The sequence below is a fragment of the Lacerta agilis genome, chromosome 2 (assembly GCF_009819535.1).
Source record: "Lacerta agilis isolate rLacAgi1 chromosome 2, rLacAgi1.pri, whole genome shotgun sequence".
NCBI classification, from domain to species: Eukaryota; Metazoa; Chordata; class Lepidosauria; order Squamata; family Lacertidae; genus Lacerta; species Lacerta agilis.
In genome coordinates this window covers 23,292,695-23,306,173 of record NC_046313.1, presented here as the reverse complement: position 1 = coordinate 23,306,173, position 13,479 = coordinate 23,292,695, and positions in this window count along the sequence as shown.

The following is a 13,479-nucleotide window of genomic DNA, read 5'->3' as shown; positions in this document are numbered from 1 at the left end:
CATGGTCTGGAAAAGACTCTTCTGTCTAGTAGCTCATTGACTTGTCACTAGAGGGTGGATTTCTGTCATGCCCTGTCAGAAAATGGAAGTGTCGGACACATTCAGGGACAAGATCAATGTTAGCCATCTTAAGACAGCTAAAGAAAAGAAAAGAAAAGAAAAAGGGCCTTCAAGTTGTGGACAGTTTGCAGGTTCACATACAGCAAACATTTGGAAACAGGTGAGCTTGCTTTGCTGTACTTTATCATTTCCTGATAAACCATGTCAACAAACCTATATCAATACAGTTTTATCAGTGCCTCCTGGGCTGTAACCTTGGGAATTTCAATCTCACTATTTGGGGAAATTATCACCAGCATTTAACATTCAATTAATCAGAGGTTGTAGAAAGAAAATTTCACCTGGTCAATCAGGAGGAAAGCAAAGCAAAAGGTGGTACCATGGACTCCCCAATCTTCATCAGTTGAGTCGTTCCAAGCCAAGCACAACTAGTTTGGTCGCCACTGATGTAATATTTCCATAACATTCTTGTTCACAGACTCCCTGGCCTCCAGCCACCATGCTGGAGCACTCTCCAGGTACTAGAATAGAAGGAAGGAAGAAAAATTGCCTCTTCAAGGCAAAAAGTCTGGGCAAGAAGAGGGAAAAAAAGAACTGAGACCCTGACAAGGTTTCCAATTGCCTCATTTGGGTTTTGAATCTGTATTCCTGAATCTGCTCCAGGTTGTGGGATTCTGATTCACTCCACCCACTGCTACAGCTGTCCCCTTTGCCAGCCAAGGCTTTCCCCACCCTAGTTATCTTCTTACTGTGATTTTACCCATGCCACAGTCATCTCAGAAATATCCTCTATGTGTGTGGCATGTTATAATAGCTACTCTCTGGATGGCAAGATGGCAATGGGTGCTAGAACAGGGATTGTGGCCAGGGCAGAAAAAATGAACGTCAGAACGTATGATGAGCCTGATGAACAGCCTGTCCAGTCCATCACCTTGTTCTCACAGTGGCTGACCAGATTCCTGTGGGAAACCTGCAAGATGGACATGTGTGTAGCAGCACCCTGCCCATCTGCAATTCCCAGCAAATGCTACTCAGAGCAAGTCATCTCTTCCTGGACACAATTGAGATTAAATCTCAGCTGGTACCCCCAATCAAAACTGTACCCCCTGTACACAGGCCTCCTCAACGACAAGAAACTTGACAGACCCTCTTAACTTTCTGAGAAAGGTAGACCTTTTGACAAAGGAAACTTCTATGAACACGGTTGGATCAGGAGCACAGTCTAGTTGAATAACATGTTGCAGAGAAACAACTTAGTAGTTAAACCTGAGTACTCTCGCCTTCTCCCGCATTCACCTCATAAAGATCACAAGCTTCTCATGTGATATGCTAATGGAAACCCTGTAAGACAGAAACACCTTTATGAGAATATAATTGTGAGTAGGGGACCCACCCACCCCCTTTCTTTTTTTGAGCAATGCATTTTGCTCTGTTGATTTACTACTCTAAAGCTGGGCAAATTGTGCATAGGCCAATAGCATCCCACGAGCAAAACTGAAAAAGATAATTAGATCTTCTGAGGTTAACATTGTGAAAAAAGAAAAAGTTCCCTCTGTAGGAAAATCCTTTAAAAACACAGATATTTTATCTGAAGCAAGGCCACCAAAAAAGAAGAAAAATAATGAAGAAAGTAGCTTAGAAAGACTGGCGAGAGGTCTTGAGCTGCCACAGTTTTCCTTCCTTGCAGTAAAGCATGGCTAAAACAACACAAACTCCCATGGCTTACTAATTTTTCAGGCCAATATTTTTGTATAATTTGTGTGCTTTATAAGCCTTGGAAAACCCACATGAGGCCACACATTTCTGATGTAATCGTCTTTGAATTCAACAAAGCCCATTACCATGTCAATGATGGGGGCTGGTTCCATAGACCAAGAGGGGTGGCTGGTTTCGTAGAGCACACCAGAGGGAATTTTCACTACAGCTACTGAAATAATAAACTCCAGTGCCTAACTCCCATGCATCGTCCCCAGCCAGACACGATTCAATAGGCCCTAATCTCGTATCGTTCTCTTTTTATTGGGTCATTTTTTCATGCAGTGTTATTATACATAACAAACACTGCCACATTTTCTAACTGTATAAAGTCTGTGCACATTCAGATCGGTTGGAGTTCTTTAAAAAGATTTTCTTTCCTCCTTTCTTTTTTTGCATTTTGAATCCTATATGTTATGTTGACTCTAATTTTATTGCCCTTTCTTCTCACTTTCCCAGGTTTTATATTATTAGCTGCCCTAGAATTTTCCAGCAAGTTTTTGTTAAATGGGCTTAGTCTCTTAAACGGTGTTTCTAAGAATGCGGATTTAGCTGTAACCTGCTCATGTATGTAATCCTATTAGTTTAAATGGAACTCTACGAATATAAAATGTTCTTGCGCTAACTTAACCAGAAACCTCAAAGTACAGTTGTACCTCTGGTTACATGCTTAATTTGTTCCGGAGGTCTGTTCTTAACCTGAAACTGTTCTTAACCTGAAGCACCACTTTAGCTAATGGGACCTCCCGCTGCCGCTGCGCCACCAGAGCACGATTCCTGTTCTTATCCTGAAGCAAAGTTCTTAACCTGAAGCGTTATTTCTGGGTTAGTGGAGTCTGTAACCTGAAGCGTATGTAACCCAAGGTTCCACTGTACTTACCTTTTAGTCAAGCAAGTCCAGAAAAATTCTATTCCAACATGATAACAAGAAAATGATAACAAGCAAAAACAAAGTGGAAGGGAAAAAAATGACAAACGTAAAGAAGATTCTCAGTAAACATGGTTTAAAGTTGTGAAGTAAAATAATGAGGGGTAATTAATGTTTTAATTGTTGTTGTTGTTCAGAGAGCCAGTGTGGTGTAGTGGTTAAGAGCGGTAGACTTGTAATCTGGGGAACCGGGTTTGCGTCTCCGCTCCTCCACATGCAGCTGCTGGGTGACCTTGGGCTAGTCACACTTCTTTGAAGTCTCTCAGCCCCACTCACCTCACAGAGTGTTTGTTGTGGGGGAGGAAGGGAAAGGAGAATGTTAGTCGCTTTGAGACTCCTTCGGGTAGTGAAAAGTGAGATATCAAATCCAAACTACTCCTCCTCTTCTTCTTCTTCTTCTTCTTCTTCTTCTTCTTCTTCTTCTTCTTCTTCTTCTGTCGTTCAGTCGTGTCCGACTCTTCGTGACCCCATGGACCAGAGCACGCCAGGCACGCCTATCTTCCACTGCCTCCCGCAGTTTGGCAAAACTCATGCTAGTCGCTTTGAGAACAAGTAAACACACACTGCTCTGAAGGTACATGAAGCTGCCACGTAGCTGAAGTTAAGCATGTCTACGCCTTGTCAGTGCCTGGATGTAAGACACCTGGCAACCCCAGGTATGCCACCTTGGGTTCCATGACAGAAGAAAGGGAGCTCTGAGTCTATGGTCAGAAGTAGTTTGCTTCTGAAATCCAGTTGCTGGAAACCACAGGAGGGGAAACCACAGTTTCTGCTCAGGTCCATCTTGTAGAAGTACCTGGTAAGAACAGGATGGGCCACTGGCCATCTCCAAAAGACTCTTCCTATATCCTTCTGTGAGATGTAAATGCAAGTAAATGAATACTTCTTTCATTGTTATGCTGAGGTCCAGCTCCAAGGGCCTTCTGGCTCTTTCCTCACTGAGAGATGTGAAGCTACAGGGAACCAGGCAGAGGGCCTTCTCTGTAGTGGCACCCGCCTTGTGGAACACCCTCCCATCAGATGTCAGAAAGATAAACAACTATTTGATTTTAGAAGACATCTGAAGGGAAGTTTTTATTGTGCTTTTAATACTTTTTTTTTGGGGGGGGGGAGTTGCCCAGAGTGGCTGAGGCAACCCAGTCAGATGGGCTCCATATAAATAATAATAATATTATTATTACAATATAAGGTATCCTTCGGCATATAAGGTATTTGACATGCTGCCAAATGTTCAGGGCAGCAGCAGTGTTCCACATGAGGGCACCAACTTGAATAAAATATTGGGGAGGCCCAGGTAAGCCTCCCCCCCCCACATAATCATTCACACGACGAGGTACATGCCCACCATTTGAATGGCAATGCCAATAAACCTGGGGGTGACCCCCTCAAATATTTTATTGGGGGGGGAGCAAAGCCCCCTCAGCCCCTAGGAATTGGTGGTCAGAGAGAAGGGGGCGGGAACTGGGTCTTTGATCTTCCTTTTCCTGACTCTGTGACTCGTGGTTTGAGAGTGTGATTTCATCTCTGCTGTAGATAAGATGTGTGGGTGAGAAGCTATCTAACACAACTGCTTTGAGGTGCTCGTTGTCAAAGAATATTTTATAAGAATGAAGTTGGACTGTATGCATGCATAAACGGCAAGGTTTGTTTGTTTCTTAATGGGAAAAAAATATTACCTTTCCCTCAGCCATTCTGAAATATGGACCCACATTCTTGATGACTCAACAGAGAACACAAGCAAATGAAAATCCCTTCCCCTGCCATTCTTTTACTTGTTCTACAACTTACCTACAGCTAGTATGGTGAGGCCTGTTGCTGAGGTCTCAATTCCTCCATGAGAGCCATGGGAATGTTTGCCAGGGTGCCAGAGTATTTAGTATGGCACACTCCATACTAATTCACGTTCACTAATTCAAATTCCAGGACAGATGTACCAAAAGAGCTGCATGATTAAACTCTTAAAAAAGAAAAGAAACCTGGAAGTCATTGAACAACAGGCAAATATTTAAGCTAAACATTTTACACGAAGGTGTGTTGAGAGAGGTGGTTTCTGTATTCCTAAGCATTGTCAAGTACTGCTTTTTTGTTTTTCAGTATATATTTGATCCACTTGAATCTGACATACAGTAATCATGAAACACCCCAGTTGTTCTCTCTCTCTATCCCGTATATGCATGTGGTTTCTTTGTACAGGTCCTCTTAACTCAGGAAAACTGCAGCATGCACATAACTGCGGAATTTTAGTCCTAAATTTTGCTTTCTGAAACTTGGGGTGCAATCCAGCTCCTTTCACATCCGGAGGAATTTTGCCATGGATTTCAATGGAAGGTGGACTGTGCATTTGGGTTTTAGCTCCAGCAAAAAATTATTAAAAATAAAATAAAATAAAAAGTTGCATAAATTTCTGATGAAGGATTTATTTTGGGCCTCTGCCCCATGGTGTACAAATGCCAAAACTGGCTGAGTGTGTCAGTATTTGCAGGCTTGAACAGGCCTCGGTGATGAATTGGCCCCCATCATGCTTTGCCCCACACATTGAAACCACTTCTGAATCTTGGCTTGACTTTCTTACAAAGCCATTCTACTTCCACAGGGTGCACAGAAAGGAAAGGAAGAGAGACAAGCCTCACAGTCAGGGTTGCCAGACATCCAGGATTGACCAGGAAAGTACAGGAATTGGCTGACTCTCTGAGGAAGTTTCCAGGACACCCTGATTGTATAATACCCAGGAATAAAACTGTATGCATAGTAGTTCAAGGCTTATGGACTCACATAGCTCTCTCTCTCTCTCTCTCTCTCTCTCTCTCTCTCTCTCTCTCTCTCTCTCTCTGTGTGTGTGTGTGTGTGTGAAAGAGAGGGAAGTTCTTCCCTACCAGGGATTCATCCAGCATTCCTTTTTCACATACCTTCCAGCATTTCTCTGATGAAAATAGGAACGTTCTATCTATTCCATAATAACGATGATCATTTTCCTATTTATACTCTGCCCATCCAACTGGATTTCCCCAGACACTCTGGGCGGCTCCCAACATATATAAAAACATAATAAAACATTGAACATAAAAAACCTTCCCTATACAGGACTGCCATCAGATGTCTTCTAAAGGTTGTAGAGTTACATATCTCCTTGGCTCGGGGGTTACATAACATGTCCTCCAATATTCCTCTGATGAAAATAGGGACAATCCTACCATGCGCTCCAACATTTCTCTCGTGATAATAGGGACCTCCTAAGGAAAAGTGGGACATTCCGGGTTCAAATAAGAAACCAGGATGGCTTCGGTAAATCTGGGACCGCCCCTGGGAAATAGGGACACTTGGAGGGTCTGCTTTCATTCATGTATTGAAATTTGTACAAGTGTCACATAAAAAGTACTTTGTGCTTTTTTATTTCCGGTGGATAATTTATAAAGCTGGAAGGCGCCGAGCAGCTTTCCCCATCCTCCCTGCAAATCACACTTACATCACAATCCTACACAATGCATGTTCACCTAAATCCTCCTGTGATGTGTGGTCTTCTACTTTCTTCTTTGGTGATCACTCGTAGCCGAGTAAGATTGTCTTCCATAAATACGGTTTTAACAATGAGTCCGTAAGTGACTGTGGAGGCCAATTCTAGATCCACACGTACTTCCACAGTTGGGACATTGGTTTCCGGACGGGAGTTAATCACGGTGTGGATTTGCCAAGCATGCCTTCCTCTTAGCACATTTCTCCATTGCATTCTGAGTTCAAGTGTCTTCAAAGTCCATGACACCTTTGGTAAAGGCTGTTCTCCAACTGGAGCACTCCAATTGTTTGGAGTGTTTTCCAATTGTTGGTGTTTATACTACATTTTTTAAAGATTTGCCTTAAGAGAGTCTTTAAACCTCTTTTGCTGACCACCAGCATTACGCTTTCCATTTTTAAGTTCGGAATAGAGTAGTTGCTTTGGAAGATGGTAATCAGGCATCCACACAACATGACCTGCCCAACGAAGTTGATGTTGAAGAATCGTTGCTTCAACACGGGTGATCTTTGCTTCTTCCAGTACACCGGCACTAGTTTGCTTGTCTTCCCAAGCGATGTGTAAAAATTTTTGGAGACACCATTGATGGAATCTTTCAAGGAGTTGCATATGGTGTTTATAAATGCTCCATGTTTCACAGGCATACAGTAAGATTGGTAATACAAAAGCTTTGCGTGTCGAGGTCCCCAAGCCACCCCTCAAATAACACACACTTCACACAGAAATTTAAGTTCAAGGTCTTTGGCATAATTTTGGCCACAACTTTATTAAAATACAAAATGTGAGTTGTTGCTTAGGCATTGGTTCCGACTATCTGTCCTTGCCTGGGGACAGACTGACATCCGCCCGCCTTGCGGAAGTCAGTAAAGGGAAAACACTTTGGGGAGAGAATGGGAGCCGGGGGTCTGTCCCTCGCCTCTCCCCTAATGTTCCCAGGGGCTCTTGCGTGGCCCTAGCCCCTGACCAGGGGGTACGGGCAAAAGCATAGTGAGTGAGCCCCTGGATTCCTTTAACGGAATTCCCCACGCAGCAGCAGCATTGGAGGGGAAGGCACAGCCAATCCTTACCCATCCACCAACCAATTTAATAACCAATGCCTAACCACAACCTTACAAGCTGTGACTAATTGCTACGCAGTAGGCGAAAACCAAATGGCACCAGCCAATCAGCCAAATGGAAAAATTCCTACCAGGCCCCTGCCCCAAAAGCAGACGACCCCATGACAGGCATAGCAAGGTCAACACAGAAGCCTAAATTATAGGGAGGGAGGGAGGGTGATCCGATGTACGCAGCGAAGAGGGGCTCATGCTGCGTGCCAGAAACATATATAGCCCCTGGGCTGTCCATCAAAACTTACAACATTAAATTCTCCCCAACAACCCGCAGAAACCAATCACAGTCCTTGGCCTTCTAAACGATCCTGCCCAGCAACAGAGGGGTGTCTAGCTGGCCCCCACCACTCTCCATGAAGGAGAACTCGCTTTGTGGTACAATAGATGTGTGGTATTTACTTCCTAATGAGCATGGGCGAGTCTGCCAATATGGTGTGATGGACCTTATACCTTCGTAGGTATATCTCCACTCTTCATAGTGGGGAGACAGTACTGGACACTGAAGGTTCAAATCGGCCTCCATTCACTCAGATACACTTTGAGCCACAAGCTATGGTCCTGGGAGCGTCTGGGTGTACGTGTTTGTGTTTTCTGTCCAGCCTAAAACACACCACTTTGGCAATGGGGAGGAGGTGGAGACTAGCAGATTGCCCGAGCAACAGCTATTAAGGATTTATTAAGACTAGGTTTTATAACTTGCTTTCTAATAAGTCTTTAAAGAATGGCCCTGTTATGTGCATAATCATTTCATAAATATGAATGCAGAATTTGGAAAGGGAGACTTAATTTCAAGTGTTGCCTTTTTTTATTAGCAAGTGCATAGCTTAATTATGGCAATAAAAATATAGATTAGTTAAGCCTTTGCTGCTGTTCTTGTACTGAAAACACAGAACCAGGCTGCCTGCCTTTTTAATAAGCAGCTTCTAAGGAGGTGAACTAAATTCCTCTGGCGTGGAATGTGAGAGTTGGTGCAAGAAACGTGTGGGGGATGAGGGCTTACTATTAGGAACCAGCTATATTCTTTAATAAGGCTAGACAGCAAAATGACTTTTTCTTGCTGTCTGCAGTTTTCGGGGGGCGGTTCTGGGTGGGTTGGGAAACACATGTACATCCCTCACTATGCCCATGGGGAACAGTGCTTGGAGATGGGTGGTGAAACTCGATGTGAATAAACATTTTTAGAAGGAAAGTTCCCCCTTCGTGTCTTCAGTACAAAATGCAAACTGAATATTCGGAGGGAGGGAGAGAAAGACTTAAATATATACCCATTCCCATTTATTTCCATAAATCCATGTGCTTTTTTCAAAAGGTGGGGGGCGCTGCTGTTTTGAATGCCAACTGGGTGGGAAAACTGCACAAAGACGATTTGTAACCTTTGAGCTCCGAATGTGTGAAGGCTGCTTCTGGAAATGGCATTTATTTATTTGTTTGCATTTCCCTTGGTCTGCCATTTGAATGTACAGCCTCCAGGAGCTAGAAAATACACCATTTGGTTTAAATTCTCTCTCCTTTGCTTTCCCTCCTGTATCAAAAGCAGCCACAATGGACATATTCCTGACTGGAAATAACTATGAATGTAGCGTGTGAAAACACCCAGAGTTGGACCACTTTCTGCCCAACTGCTGGGTAGATCAGGTCCTTGGGACAATTTGCCTCGCTTTCCTTGTCTAAAGGGTTGTTATCACTTCAATTCAGTTCCTTATCACAGAACCCCAAGTGTAGGAAACTGAAGGAGTAAAAGGAAAGTCCAATGTCATGCAAGACTTTGCACACCCTTGCACTGCTATTCTTCTGTGAAAGGAAATGTGCATGGACATGGTGTAGCCAGGACTTATATTGGGGGTGGGATGACTGAGCTATCTGCAATGTGTTTGGTCAGTTCACAGAAGCCACACCTATCACTCAGTTGGGTTGCCAGTTGCATCACTAGAATGTGCCACATCACCACCAAATGACCTCAGCAGGCGTTTCGATTTAAAATATACCGATTATTTCTGCTTTTAGTTAAGTATTTTTATTTATTTACTTGATTCAAGGGTGTTACAGAAATGACAGGAAGGGCACATCTTTAAAGTTTTTACAATGTTACAAATATTATGCCTGAACGTATCCTTTTGACTTGACAGCTCAGGGAAGATACCTAGCTTTGTAAATTTGTAGAAAATCCATACTTTAACCAACTCTCCTCATTCTAATGCCATTTTAACCCTTATAAAAAGGTGCATTTGGGCTCCACTTCCCTCCATGAAAGGACATGGATGGTGCTGTGGGTTAAACCACAGAGCCTAGGGCTTGCTGATCAGAAGGTCGGCAGTTTGAATCCCTGCGACAGGGTGAGCTCCCGTTGCTTGGTCCTAGCTCCTGCCCACCTAGCAGTTCAAAAGCACATCAAACTGCAAGTAGATAAATAGATACTGCTCCGGCGGGAAGGTAAATGGCGTTTCTGTGCACTGCTCTGGTTCACCAGAAGCAGCTTTGTCATGCTGGCCACATGACCCGGAAGCTATATGCAGGCTCCCTTGGCCACTAAAGTGAGATGAGCGGCGCAACCCCAGAGTCGGACACAACTGGACCTAATGGTCAGGGGTCCCTTTACCTCCCCCCATGAACCAAGAAGGAGGAACAGGGCATCCCACCATAATTCCCCAAGCGTGAGAGCATATACATGGCACCCCACCCAGGGAGTGACCAAGGGGGCAACAATAGACATCCACAGAGGCAGTTTAGCAAGTCAGGTGTTCTGAAAGCCCATCTCCAGACAAGTCCTGAGGGCAAGGATATGTCAAGAGTTTTGTTGTTCTTTCGGTGATAGGTACTTAAGAGGTGTTGGGAAAAGTGTCTGATAAAGTGACCTAATGTTGAACTTGTGTAACCCTTGTATACCCCTCCCCATTTGTGACATGCTAGTGATGTAGTGATAATGTATCAATTATGCTGCTCGGAGTGTATTCTGGAGGAAAGAGGGAAGTTTTAAAAGAGGATGTCACCCCATGCTCGGTGTTCTTACTCCTGTTGCACAATAATAAAGATCATGGTCTACTGACTGCTGTTTTGCTCCAAATTATTTGGCTGGAATTTCCTTCTTTTACTGACCTCATGGACCTGCAGGGGACTTGCACCCCGACCAGCTGGGCTATTGAGTAGTCTCTCACCCCAGAATTTTTCCATAACAATGGAGCAGCTGCTTCCCCCCCCCCCCCCGCTACACCCATGTGCACAGATTAACTATACCCAGCCTATGAACTCCCACATCCTGCATCTTGCAACAGGCTCTTCTTAAGTTCTCAACTACATGTTGTTGTTGTTGTTGTTGTTGTTGTTGTTGTTGTTGTTGTTGTTGTTGCTGCTGCTGCTGCTGCTGCTGCTGCTATTTAAATGCTAACTAGCACTTCTAATCAGAAGGTTGCCACAGGGCATGGTGTTGTACCCAGTGCTATATAATTTAAGATGATGGGGACAATCAACAGGGGTGGGGGAGACACTGTTTCACCAGTATGGTGATGATCAGAGCTAGCTGTATTTCTTTGTAATATATGAATCGGGAGAGGCTGTGCATATCCTAAAGCAGTGCTTGGATTCTATCGCAGACTGGATGATGGCTAATACACTATGGCTGATTCATGGCATGATGGAGATATTATGGATTGGTTGTGCTCAGGTCTAGGAACTGGGTTGTATACTTGTTCTGGATGGGGTTGCACTCCTTTGCATGAGAAGGTGTGTAGTTTGGGGCTGCTCTTCAACCCATCACTGTAGGCCCAAGTGATGTTAGTGGCTCAGAGTAGGTGTGTCACCTTTAAATGGATAGGGATAGCTTCGCCACTGTGGTCTATGCATTTGTAACCTCATAATTAGACTAACTGTTCTGTGCCGTATGTGGGACTACTTCCGCACCTGGTTTATTTAATAGCTTACAATAGCAAAGAACTACACCTGCCCTTACAAAGGAGTAGACAAATGTTATGTGTGTTCATGTGTCTATCTCTGTACTGGGACACACACATTTGTACTTGCAAATAAACCTGAGAAGGAAAGAAGAGAATGTGTGTCTGAAGAATATGTGTGCTTTAAATGGTGTTGAACAATGAACATTAATTCCTTGAAAGTCTTATCCTTCCTCCACTTCTACATTGCTTTTGACAAGATAACTATCCCTTTGCCAAGATCACATTTTAATGTATATTTTAGTTCTGTAACACAATCTGCAAAATGCAGCAGCCCAAGGGGTCTTGGAAAACCTCCTGGGAGCTGGTAAACTCTTGAGGTAATGGCAGTTGTCATCTGACAGAGAAATTCTCAGCTATACAATTTAGGATAGTGTTACAAAAAAGCTGACAAAGTTATTGTTCTGCTGAGCTGCATGTCGGGGGCAGACTGCTGAAAAGCCTATTAAACACCTGTGTTATATTAGAGATAATAACTGAATTTCCCTCCATGACACGGTGGAGTTTTTAAAGTTCCAGTTTCCCAGCTGCCTCATCTTTAAATGTGCAGGGATGGGAGTTGTTGAACACTGAACACGAGGGAAGCTGGAGCACATGGAGGAACTCAATGGCCAGATCAGGAAGGATGTAAAACTCCTCTCAGAAGCTTCTGAATTATTTCAGCCAGCTTGAAAAAGTCACCACTGCTGAGTGTGTTCACAAAAAGTGAAACAATCCCCTCCCAGATAGATTGAGTAGGAGGTATTCATCCCCATGTCCCTGCCTACTTCTACTTGTTTACTTCATGTTTCCAAATTGAGAAGCTGATAACGAAACCAAACCAAATTGAGAAGTTGATAACCAAAGCTGGTGGTTCTACACAATTTGTATAAATCATACCTTGGAGGGAACATTAGGCATTAGTAGCAATGTTGGGGAGCTTGGTTTTTAGTGGGGAGGTTACTTTTTAGGAGAGGACAAAGCTCGCTCCTGATTAAAGGCAAGTCAAGCACCTTGAAATTATGTTTTGGAACCAAATTGGGGAAGAAGGGTTGTAATGTACATAATATTGAAGATGACCTCATTTGAAGTAGCAACTTAAAGGACATATCTGACAGCATGGTCCACTTGTCTTCAGCTCAAGCTGTCAATCACCTCCTTTAAAAGTGCCAGTTGCCATTTTCAAGGAAGCACACATTTTTGGCTCAGCACTAGATAGGTGTCTCTGTTTGTCTCTTTGGAGATATGGCAAAGCCACTTCTGCTCATCAGCAGGAGGTGGCGTTGTGGGCATCACGCACCGAGCACACGCGCAGGGGCTGATTCACAGGACCTGCGTGATTGGCTGGATTCCCGCCGCTCAACCCCGCAGGCCGACCAATCCGGTCGACAGAGGGGCGGGACCACAGCCCCTTTAAATGGGAGACGGCGGGAATCCTTCCCCCTCTCCTTCTCTGCCCCCCAGCTTCACCGGTTCTCCCGCCCACCCACCCTTTAGATTAGCTCTTGACCTTGCTATGGACCTCGGTTGGTCGCCCCAGTTGGCTGGAGGGCCTGGTAGGACTTTTTCCCATTTGGGCTAGCCAAATCGGGTTTTTTCACCTACCTCGTAGCAATTCGTCACAACTTTGGTTTGGCAGTTAGGCATTGGACAACATCAATAGAGGTGGAAAGGGGAGGTAACGCCATCACCTGCCCCTCATTGGAAGGGTATTCCGTTAAAGGATTTTGGGGGCATGGCCCTGTCCGAAGCCTAGGGAGGTTAGGGCCTAAGGCACACCCCAACGGTGATCCCAAGGGGAGTTCCACTTGATAAGCATCAGTTTGGCTCCCCTTGGTGGTTAACCCTTCACGGACTTCCAACACCCGGGTTGGGGTAAGATATAGTGGTTAGGGTCCAATGCCTAAGCCAATACCGCTCAACATCCGGTAAAGTTGTGGCCTTTACGCCCATTAATTCGATATCAATGTCTCGTGTGTCATTATAAAGTTGTGGCCTTTACGCCCATTAATTCGATATCAATGTCTCGTGTGTCATTATTCTTCACGGGAGGGAGGGACATTGCCACGCAAGTGATCTGCTGACTTCCATCTGCACCTCCAAAAGCCTTGGTGAAGGGAAAACTCTCCTGCTATACACAGTTGCTCTCTGCATATCATGATGCCTGACTACCACTGGAATGAGAGGACTATG